General features: G+C 46.4%; 1 protein-coding gene across 2 annotated transcripts in view; it reads left to right on the top strand.

The window, feature by feature from the left end:
* Positions 1-3,264: 3,264 nt before the first annotated feature.
* The window catches only part of LOC140722632 (NACHT, LRR and PYD domains-containing protein 3-like), a 31,801-nt gene continuing 22,930 nt past the window's right edge, over positions 3,265-12,135 (top strand). The window contains exons 1-2 of one of the 2 annotated variants that reach the window (XM_073037337.1): positions 3,265-3,418; positions 7,027-7,191. The gene's annotated coding sequence lies outside the window, so the exon portion shown is untranslated. Of the gene's footprint in view, positions 3,419-7,022; positions 7,192-12,135 lie in introns of both variants that reach the window. The other variant, XM_073037336.1, reaches the window with a different exon arrangement.

Below are 12,135 nucleotides of genomic sequence, written 5' to 3'. Positions count from 1 at the left end.
GGGTCCCTACAGAGGGAGCAGTGGCCGGAGGCGGGAGGGACAACGGAGAGGTAAATCACAAACACGACAAAGTCTGCAGCTGCTGGAAATTCAGAGCCACACAAACAAAATGCTGGAGGAACTCAGCAGACCAGGCAGCATCTATCGAAAAGAGTCAACAGCCGACGTTTCCAGTTGAACCCCCCTTCAGGACTGAGATGGGATGGGAGAAATATCTGAATAAAATCGGGGCGGGCGAGGAAATGTCTCGCTTGTAGCTGACAGGTGAAGCCAGGTAGGTGGGAAAGCTCAAGAGCAGAAGAAAATAGAGTCTAATAGGAGAGGTGAGTGGAGATTAGGAGAAAGGGATGGAGCAGTGGACGCAGAGAAGTGATAAGCAGGTGAGAGGACGTGAAAAGGCAGAGAGGAAGAGAGGGAGTGGGAGGGAGGGGTGTGAGGGGGAAATTTGTTCACCGGAAGGAGAAATAGATATTTATGCCATCAAGTTTGGGGTGGGGCTGACCCAGACGGAATATCAGGTGCTGATTGCTGGGCCCTGGGGGTGTCCTCATCTTGGCACAAGATGGGCTGACACTTCGGAACGGGAATGGGAATCGGAATGAAAATGTTTGGACACCGGGAAGTCCCGCTCGGAGCGGATAGTTCAAAGGTTAATTTATTATCAAAGCAGGTATCCATAAACAACTGAGTTTTTATGAGAACCACGAAAGTTGTTCAGAGAGAAAAATCAAACTTGCACCCCAACCCCCGCATAAAAAAGATCATCAACCCCCAAAACCCACCCCTCCGCACAAAAGGGAACAATAACATCGACCTCCCCAAAACAAAAAAACAGCCCTACCCCGCACAACTGCGGAGGAGCCGGTGTCACTAGTGTAGAGGCGGCCGCATCGGGAGCAGCGGACACAACGGGCGACCCCGGAAGATTCACAGGTGAAGTGTCGCCTCACCTGGAAGGATGTTTGGACAACGGAGAGAGTTCGAACGTCCGTCCCTTTCACTGTGACACCCGGAACACCACATCAAATCCGTCCAAACGAATCTGGATGAACTTTAATGACTAATAAATATAATTCCTCTCAGCGATCAGCTGTCTGAATGATTCCCTGACTCTGAGAGGAAGGGGTATCTATGGTCCACACTGTCAGGGTGTTGAGTTTACCAGGAGACAAAGACTGCAGGGACGAGAGGTTTTCTGTTGACTAATACACTGTGTGTGGACCCCGCTGGCAATTCTGGTGTTGTGACCCGAATCGAGACAAACACCACGCTGCCCACTCCACCAACAACATGGCACAGCCGGACACATAGCAGGGGACTTTACATCTCACAACACTGGATTCAGTGATGAAACCCGTGATTAATGTTGTTGTCCCACTGAAATCATAAGAAACGTCCATTACGGTGCTTTTAAATACCGGCGCTCCGCCACAGGTGACATCACACCCCTACGAGCCTGATAGATAGATAGATAGATAGATAGATAGATAGATAGATAGATAGATTGATAGATACTTTATTCATCCCCATGAAAAATTCAACATTTTTTCCAATGTCCCATACACTTATTGTAGCAAAACTAATTACATATAATACTTAACTCAGTAAAAATATGATGTGCATCTAAAATCACTCTCTCAAAAAGCATTAATAATAGCTTTCAAAAAGTTCTTAAGTAGTTTACTTAAATACATTGAGTCCTAACCCCGGCACTTTAACATATCTTACTCCTGGTGGTTGAATTGTAAAGCCGAATGGCATTGGGGAGTATTGACCTCTTCATCCTGTCTGAGGAGCATTGCATCGACAGTAACCTGTCACTGAAACTGCTTCTCTGTCTCTGGATGGTGCTATGTAGAGGATGTTCAGGGTTTTCCATAATTGACCGTAGCCTACTCAGCGCCCTTCGCTCCGCTACCGATGTTATACTCTCCAGTACTTTGCCCACGACAGAGCCCGCCTTCCTTACCAGCTTATTAAGACGTGAGGCATCCCTCTTCTTAATGCTGCCTCCCCAACACGCCACCACAAAGAAGAGGATCTGCCGTCACGTGCGCGGTGTCTTACATCACCCACGCGCTACTCTGCTCGAGCTTTATCGGTTTAACGGCTGAGCTACCAATCGCGTGACCATCCCCTCCCCCACCGCTGAAATCCAATGCTTCAGGCGCTGCGCTCTTCGCATTGGTGCGCAGGAATGTCAATCAGTGGTTACATCCAATAGCGGAAGCGGACCAGCGGAGAGGGCTTTACCCCTCTAAATCCATCGCTCGCTCCCGCACAAACTCTGCATCAGAGCGGAACAAATCTTAAAGTAAATGTCCCATTTTTAGATTTATTTCCATTTCCCTCTGAAGGAAGTTGGGACTTTTGTGAAGCGTCACCTGCGGCCAGGTATTGCTGAGAACTAGGAGGAGACCACTCGGCCCGTCGGTTTGATGCCGGTTTCCCGGGGAGGGAGGGATTTTATTGAAAGGGTAAAGATGGTGAGAGAGGGGGCGGACAGGATGTTTGTCCCGGTGGGGACAGGAGAGTATTATCTGTGGAAATGTCTGAGCCCACGGTGGTGGCGAGCGGAGGGATTCACCACATTGGGGGCAAACACCGGCAGACTGTTGCCCTGCAAGCGGGGACAATGGTCCGGGCAAAGTGACAATTATTTCTACTTTGTTGACATTTTACCTGGGATATGTTGTTATAACCCGCTCCCCATACTGACACGGGTTATACAGATCAAAGAACAAACTGCCGGAGGAACTCAGTGGGTCGGGTGGCATCTGTGGAGGGAAATGGACCGTCAACATTTCGGGCCGAGACTGAGAGTGGACGGGAAATAGTCAGAGAAAAGAGGTGAGGGGTGGGGATGGGGCAAGAGCTGGGGAGTGAGAGGTGGATCCAGGTGAGAGGGAGGTGGGAAGGTGAAAATAGTGACAAGGGTGGGAGGTGAGTGTTTGGGGCAACACGGGGCTGCAGAAGATAGAAGCTAATTCCATGATCGAGGAAATGAGGATCGGGCAGAAACGTGTCTGAGATGGGAGAGCTGTGAATATGAAATAATGTAGGAAATGAGGCCGATATTTCGGGCAGCGTGTGAGGGGCGAGGAACAATCACCGGGTCACATGGGAGACCCTCCACCGTCACGTGATCATGGTTTACTGCAGATCGGCAACATCTGCGTGTTTGTCTCCGAGGCCCCGCCCCCTCTCTGATGACGCAATAAGCACACTGCGCATGCTCACATCCCCGGGATGGGCTGTGAATTTTTTACTTTGTCTGTGTTCAAGCGGGTACGGTGCGGCGGATTTTCTGCGGGATCCGGCTCGGGAGAGTTTCCTCGCCCCCTCGGGCGGGGAGCCGGGGGTGGGTGGGGGTGGAACGGATGATCCTCTGCGGAGCGAGACCGACTAGATCCATGAGGTGAGTATTGAGTCCGGTCCCGAACGATACTGGGCAGTGAGTCCCGTTAACTTTCCCGAACTCGCGATCTCACCCCGCTTCCTGGACAAAACCTACCGGGGTCGGTCCGGGTTGTGAGACCTTCACTCCGAACGTGTGGATACTTTCTATGGTGTGTTGATAAAAGTTGGTTCGGGGAGAAGGGTAAATGCCAAAGTTCCTGTTCTATCTTTGTCATTAACAGAATGTACTGTTAGTTCAGTGTCTGTGCATTGCTGGAGGACCGTCAGTGATCGTCCTTGATCCCTTCTTGATCCCACCCGTTCCATCTGCTTAATCCCTGCCCATCTTGTTCAACCTCTGTCCAGCCTGCATCCCACCACCTCGATGATAAATATCGACAACCTCTCTTCTACCGAGTTATTTCTGAAATCTGTGTTTGTTACCTGAACTGCCAGAGGATTTATTTAATGCAGAATGAGGAAGGATAAAGACAGTCACTACAATTTTAGTTTCAAAGTTACCAAATGGCCGTTGTGTTAATCTTTGTCAGACGGAGACTCTCAGTGTTTAAAGTTGAGTCTGTTATTTCCTGTTTTGGTCATGCTTGGAGAAGCAAGTTCCCTGTTGCCAGGAACAGCCACAGGATCTGCAGGGAGTGGTGCACATTTTTATCGCTCTCTGGTCATTTCCCCTCATTGAGAGTTAGCAGCCTCCGGAGCAGATGTAACAGACTGATAGTGGGGTGGGGAGGATGTTGTGAGCATTCATTGTGTCGACTGTATTAACCCTGTGTTGGAATGAAGAGAAAACTGATGAATGTCGGCATTAAATTTGTGCAACTTTGTTCAGGCCGTCACAAACAACTTGTAATCAGTCAATAGTTGTGCATCGTTTAAAGTAAAAAGAGAAAATGCTGAAACCGTTCAGCAGATCAGGCAACATCAGTTCTGATAGTGAGTCTTCCACAGTTTCTCTTTCCACAGATCCAATCTGATGTACCGAGTTTCCAGCATTTAATTTCAATTTGAAATGAAAAGCCTGTTATTCCTGTTAGCCCACAGGAAATGCAACGGCCAATTGTACTGGGCAAGATCTCATTTAACAATCGGATAATGATAAAATGCTTTCAGTTTAGCTGCTGGAGACAGTGTGAAACGTATCACTGCCTGCTGGTGACCCGCGCCCAGGTTTTCCAGCCCAATATCTGGCCCAGTCAGAGGATTATCAGGTTCCCATTCTGCCATAGGTTGATGCAGGAGTGTTAGTTTTTGAACTCTGAATGGTCTACACACTGCAGCATGTTACCGGCAGCAAGGGAGTCCTGGGAAAATTGGTGCTTGGACTGTGATCCTGCGGTGTAGACTCCGGGAATATGGATCTGTCAGATTTTGAGATTTGACCAGGTCAGTACTTCTGTAGATGGGGCTGAATGTTCCTCCTCCCACAATGAATCACAAGTCTCGGGTTGCTGGACATTGGTTGTGGGGGAATCCCTGATGTGGGGACGATGTGTGAGGATTCTGGGTTCGGTCAGTGGCACGTGTGACCCTATCACAGATTTTGATCCAGGTAAAATGGATCTGGGGCTCGAGCTGCTCCGGCTTATGAGGTGTTAAGCGAGTATTTCTGGTCTGGTCTCAGCTGTTTGTTTCTGGGGTTCCTTTGGAGGCAATGACTGCTAATCTGAGGTGAGAATGAGTTCCTATACCATCCCTCACATGGAGAGGAGGTCATTAAATGTTTGCAGCAATAGAATTGGACCCAGGGGTTCAATGTTCAAACTATTTTGGATATTTCCCCTCACTGTCACCTGTCTGTTAGTCAATGGTTCTGGGCCTGTGCTCAATGGAGTTCAGAAGGACAGTGGGGGCTGTGTTGGTGCTTGTTTGAGGAAATCTACCAAATGCTGAAAAACCTGGTTACAGTGGACATGGAGAGGATGTTTCCATTAGATGGAGAGTCTGGGAACTGACAGCCCAGTCTCAGAATAAAGATGCTTTCCCTTAAAATTGAGAGAAGGAGAATATCTTAAGTAAAGGGTGACTGATCTGTGTGTAAAGGGGGCATCTTATTTTTCTTTGTTAATGCGCATGTTAATGAAAATGGCTTCTTTGTTAAAAGTAGGAACGCTTCTTTGTTATGAGAGAGTGCTGGAAGCTTGTTTGGGTTAAAATTTACTGATAACGAGAATTGTATTCCTTTGTAAACCAATTGGGATTAATGTTGTTCTTTCTTCTGAGTCTGTAAGCTATTGTTGGCGGGCTTTTGGGGAGTCAGCGCGAGTGGGTGAGGACGCGATGCTGTAAACTGGGCGAGGAACGGATCCAAAGCGGGGGTCGAAGGCCAGGAGGTACCCCGAGGAGAGGAGACGAAGATAGATGTGCTTGGTTGACCACTTCGGGTGGTCGTGAGCTGCGAGTCGAGGAGTTCGGAGGGGATCAAATGGTGGCCAGAAGACTTCAGTAATTGAGCTCCAACGGTTGTGCACGAAGTGGTTTGGACTTTGATAAGTTTGGCGCCTTTTCTTTATTTTCTTTTCCTTCATTTATACTGTATCGTTATTAATCACTTAGTTAGAGTAACCTTTATAAATTGTAATTATTTAATCACATATGGTGTCCTGTCTGTTTTATTTGGCGAGGCGGGGACATCACACAGCATCCACACAAGCTGGGGTACCAGTGCGGGTGTTTATTCGGACGACGGTTATTGGTCAGAGAAAATGGAGTTCTCCGAGGCCAAACTTATCAAAGTCCAAACCACTTCGTGCACAACCGTTGGAGCTCAATTAACAAAGTCTTCTGGCCACCATTCGATCCCCTCCGAACTCCTCGACTCGCAGCTCACGACCACCCGAAGTGGTCAACCAAGCACATCTATCTTCGTCTCCTCTCCTCGCCGAACATCCTGGCCTCGGAGCCCCCCTTGGGGTCCGTTCCTCGTCCAGCTTACAGCATCGCGTCCTCTCTCTCTCACCCCCTCGCGCTGACTCCCCAAAAGCCCGCCAACAATAGCTTACAGACTCAGAAGGAAGAACAACATTAATCCCAATTGGCTTACAAAGGAATACCATTCTCGTTATCAGTAAATTTTAACCCAAACAAGATTCCAGCACTCTCTCGCAACAAAAAAGCATTCCTACTTTTAACAAAACGAAGAAGCCATTTTGATTAACATACGCAGTAACAAAGAAAAAGAAGAAACCCCCTTTACATGTGGAATTTGTTGCCACAGAGATTGGCTGAAGCTGCAATTTGGGTATATTTATGGCAGAGATTAATATATTTGTGATAGTTCCAAGTAGCTTCAGGATTACAGGAGGAAGACAGGAATATGGTGTTGGAATAAAATCAGCCATGGTTGAGTGGTGGGCAGATCAGATGGATCGAATCACCTAATTCCGTTCCTGTGTCTTATGTCCTACCATGACTGAATGATGGATCCTTTGTGTCCCATATCAGGTTTTGTAACATGTGAGGGACAATTACAGATTTGTTCACTCAGATCATTATATTTGTCTTAATGTTTAAGTTTCAGTGAGTCTTATTTTTAGGAACATTGAGCAGTAATGTTTTATTCTCCTTTGTATTGTTAACGTGCTTCATTGTCTCTCTGGTTAAAGTTAGACCTGCGGTGAGAAGTTTATTGGAAGAAAAACCCGCAACTGGAGGCAAACCACAACTGAAGATGAGGGAACAGCAACAAGTGAACCAGCCCGAGGATTGAGAGCATCAACGGGAGAGAACCCATCTGACTCAGGGTTTCTATTGATACAGTCAGCAGAAAGTTTGGTGAGTCTCATTTACTCTGCCACTGGTCCTTTAGACATTATATACCTGCACAAAGGAAGATAAGAAATAGTTGGGATGAGACTGAATGTGCCCAGAAGTACCAGTTATGCCTCTGTCAGACCCAATTGCAATCACTCCAGTTCTGGTGATGTGCTGTCAGTATCCCAGCTCTTTAAATTCACTCTCATTCCCTCAGTGTTTGCTCATTTCAAGGTCTTGCATCCTGTGAAGTAGCTTTTGGTCACTTCAGAGTGAGGAAATGGAAACAGAGAGGAGAGTTTATACATAATATATTTCAAGAAAGTAATTCTTTGAACTTACTCTCTGCAAACTTGCTCGGCCTTTTCTCCTCGGAGTGACGGAGAATGAGAGATGACCTGATAGAGGTGTATAAAATGATGACATGCTTTGATCATGTAGATAGCCAGAGGCTTTCATCCCAGGGCTGAAATGACTGACATGAGGGGGCACAGTTTTAAGGTGCTTGGAAGCAGGAAGAGGGGGGGGGGGGGGATGTCAGGGGAGGTTTTCCACACACAGCGGTGGGTGTGGAATGCATTGCTGCCGACGGTGGTGGAGGCAGACACAAAAGGGTCTTTTAAAAGACTCTCAGATAGGTACATGGAGCTCAGAAAAACAATGTTATGCAGTTGGGTAATTCCAGACAGTTCTTAGAGTGGGTTACAAGGTCAGCAGAACATTGTGGGCTGAATGGCCTGTAATGTGCTCTATATTTCTATGTTCCATGTTCAAACTTACTACATACACCCTATATATTCCCAACCAAATGATTGATATAGATGACAAGTAACAATAGCTATAACCGTGGGAAGCATCACGAGGCACAGGCCCCGAGTCCAATGAACAGCCTCTCACCATCACCCTCTGCTTCCTGCCATTCAGCTGTTCCCAGATTCTGGGGCTTTGTGACAAACACAATGTTAACAGGAAGATTAGACAGTAATTAATGTGAAAAGAGAATTGTTGCTTCCTGAAAGGTCACGTATAGTATCTGATTCAATGGACCAACTCCTCCCTTGTTTACGGTTTAATTTGTCCTGGGACCCATCTCCTGGGTCACTCTGCGTCCGATAACCCACATCCCCAACCTCTCTCCACCCCGCCAATGGCCCCACAACTGCTCCCCATTTACCCCACACGCGCACAAGTAAACAGATCCACATCACCCACAACCTCCCTCCCAGCTTGGGGAACCACAGCTAATTGATCCCATACTCTCGGCTCGGGCACAAAACTAAACCCAGAACCGCAAGACCAGACAACCTGTACTCTCCAGCCGTCCAGCTCGGTCCCGGCTTTTTTCCACTGCAGCCGAAGCTCAATTTACACAAATCTGGGATCAGCCTCTTCCTCACCGCTGCCCGAACAGGAGAAACACTGGATGACACCTGTTAAGTTTCCTTCATTGTTCCCCTGAAATCATGAAAAACGTCCATTGAACAGCTTTTGAAAACAAGCTCTGACGTTGTGTGTGCAGTACCTTACGTCACACTGGCGCTGAGACGGTTGAACTTGACCGGCTGAGATAACAATTAAATGACCCACCCAGCCCACCCCACAGTCAACAGAGGAGTTACACTCTTCCCATTTGTGTAAAACAATGACAATCACTGGTTACACACAATAGCAGAGATGGGCCATCCGAGGGGGCATTACGCCTGCTGATCACTTCTCACGCTCCGGGCTTGAACTCCACATCAAAGCGGAACAAATCTCAAACTAATTGTCCCACTTTTTGAATTATTTCTATTTCCCTCCGATGGAAGTTGGGGGTGTTTCGGAAACATCTCCTGCTCCCTTCAGTTGATGCTGATTCCCTGGGGCAGGAGGGATCCCGGCAAAAGAAGGAGGGAGAGGGAATTAACTGGGAGGATAAATATGGTGTGAGGGGTTGGATAGGATGGAGTCTGAGTGGTTGTTTGTCCCGGTGGGGGATCAAGGAGCAGGATGGGGAAAGGAGCCCATTGACATTGGAGAAGGGACATGAGGGGCTCGTCTATGGACACGTGTGAGCCCATGGTGGTGGAGAGCACAGATATTCACCTTATTAGTGGACAAACATTGGTAGACTATATTTTCATATTGCTTGTGACACAGAATTGTATAATATCTGTTCCATCTGTTATTTGAATGTGCTTGCCTGTGATGCTGCTAGACGTCCGTGTTTCTCTGTACCTGCACCTTCCCGTACTTGTGCACTTGGCAATAAATTCAACAGGACCTGAGAAGTCTCAGTGAGATTTGACTAGTGATCATCATCTTGGCAGTGCGGTAGGTCAAGTGTAAAGAACATAGAACATAGAAATCTACAGCACGTAACAGGCCCTTCAGCCCACAATCTTGTGCTGACCATGTAACCTGCTCTAGAAATTGACTACAATTTCCTTGCTGCGCAGCCCTTTATGTTTATAAACTCCATGTATCTATTTAAGAGTCTCTTAAAATGCTCTATTGTATCTGCCTCTACACCATCACTGCCAGAGCATTCCACACACCTACCACTCTCTGTGTGAGGAACTTACCCCTGACGTCCCCCTTGTACCTACTTCCAAGCAGCTTAATACTATGCTCCCTCTTGTTAGCCATTTCAAACCTCGGAAAAAGCCTCTGGCTATAGATGCAACAGATCCCTCTCATCTGATACACCTCTGTCAGGTCACCTCTCATCCTCCATCGCTTCAAGGAGAAAAGGCCAACGTCACTCAACCTATTCTCATCAGGCATGCTCCCCAATCCAGACAACATCTTTGTAAATCTCCTCTGCACACTCTCTATCGCTTCCATATAGTTTCCTGTAGTGAGGTGACCGAAATGAACACTGTACTCCCAAGTGGGGTCTAATCAAGGTCTTATATATCTGTAACATTACCTCACGCTCTTGAACTCAATTCCATGGCTGATAAATGTCAACACACCATATGCTTTCTTATCAACACTGTCAACGTGTGCAGCAGCTTTGAGTGTTCTATCGACACGGACCCCAAGATCTCACTGATCCTCCAGATTGCCAAGAGACTTACCATTAATATTATATTCTGTCTTTAAATTTCATTTACCGAAATGAACCACTTCACGCTGATCAGTATTGAACTCCATCTGCCACTTCTCTGCCCAGTTCTGCATCCTATCGACGTTGCAGTGTAACATCTGACAACCCTGCAGACGATCCACAACACTCAAAACTTTTGTGTCATCAGCAAACTTACTAACCGATCCTTCAACTTCCTCATCCGGGTCAGTTGTAAAATGAGAACAAGTCCCAGAACAGATCCCAACGGAACACTATCGGTCATTATCATCCATGCAGAATACGAACCATCTATAACCAACCTTTGCCTTCTGTCGGCATGCCAGTTCTGGATCCATGAAGCAACGTTTCCTTGGATCCCATACCTCATTATTTTATGAATGAGCTTTCCGTGGGGAACCTTAGCTAACCTTTTACAGAAATCCATATACAGTACTTCCACTGCTCTACCCTCATCAATGTGTTTTGTTACATCTTCAAATAATTCAATCAGGTTCATAAGGCATGACCTGCCCTCGGCAAAGCCATGCTGACTATCCCTAAGCAGATTATGTCTCTCTAAATGGTCCTAAACCCTGTCTCTCAGGATCTTCTCCAAAACTTGCCCACAACTGAAGTAAGGCTCACTGGACTATAATTTCCTGGGTTATCTCTACTCCCTTTCTTGAACAAGGGAACAATGTTTGCAACCTTCCAATCCTCTGGTACTTCTCCCGTCCCTATTGATGATGTAAAGATAATCGACAGCGGCTCAGCAACCTCCTCCCTCGGTTTCCAGAGTAGCCTGGGGTATATCTCATCCAGTCCTGGCGACTTATCGAACTTAATGACTTTCAAAAGCTCCAGCACATCCTCTTTCTTAAAGTCTATTTACTCAAGCGTTTTAGACCGCTGTAAGTCATCCCCACAATTTCCAAGGTTCTTTTCACTTATGAATACTGAAGCAAAGTCATTATTAAGTACCTCAGAATATTTTAACTGATCAGCAGATTGAGAAACATCTGCTGAGAATGTAGTGGAGAAATTTAACCAAAGCAAGTTGCCGTTACTGGCGACCCCACGGATTTGTTATACCTGCATGGCGTCCCCTCAGCTCCAATGATAATTGTTACAAATGTCGGTGATATGTATTCGATCCGTTATTAGCAATCAGCAAACATACAATCTTGAAGCGATGAAACTGAACTGTACCCAAGTGTAAGTTCAGCGTATTTAAGAGGATAATAACAAAATATATGACATCCGTCAGTCCCCAGCTGTGTACTGCATGGAACAAAGCAGAAATATGTAACTGATTCCCTTAGCATTTACCACACCCCCACTGATGCATAGTTACCATAAAAAAATTATCAATGCACAACGCAGAATACAATGCTGATAGAGAACAGATACATCGCTCCTACACACAGGCTCAGCTCCGATACAGGGTCTTCCACCTGAAATATTAACATACTCTCTGTCTTGAATAATTCCAGAATTTTGTTTTATTTATTTTGACGATTTTTCTCAGCTGGCTGTTTTGGATGTATGGCGTGTCGACATTGTGTTTAACAAGGTGTCATATAACTAACTATCTGATAATAGCCAGGTGATATGCTCAAAGAAATCTTAACTGAGTTTTGGTGCTAATAATAGTTTCAAAGTCCTGCCGGAAAAAAACTGTAGTGGTTCAGGACAAGATGTCACGGTGCTATGTGTGAGATTGCATTGTTCAGGTTGTCAGAGTGTTTCTGTATAGACACAAATCATATATTGCCATAGGTGTCAATGCCAGGCGATGATAACCTGAAAGGAGACGGTGAGAATCAGGTGTCACTGAGAATTCTGTATAATCCAGTGACGAGAGGAATAGAAGTCTCATCGTCAGCAGAAATGGTTCAGCCCACACTGCAGTA

The sequence above is a fragment of the Hemitrygon akajei genome, unplaced genomic scaffold (assembly GCF_048418815.1).
Source record: "Hemitrygon akajei unplaced genomic scaffold, sHemAka1.3 Scf000082, whole genome shotgun sequence".
In the NCBI taxonomy this organism is placed as follows: Eukaryota; Metazoa; Chordata; class Chondrichthyes; order Myliobatiformes; family Dasyatidae; genus Hemitrygon; species Hemitrygon akajei.
This window is presented reverse-complemented; position numbering and strand designations above follow the sequence as displayed.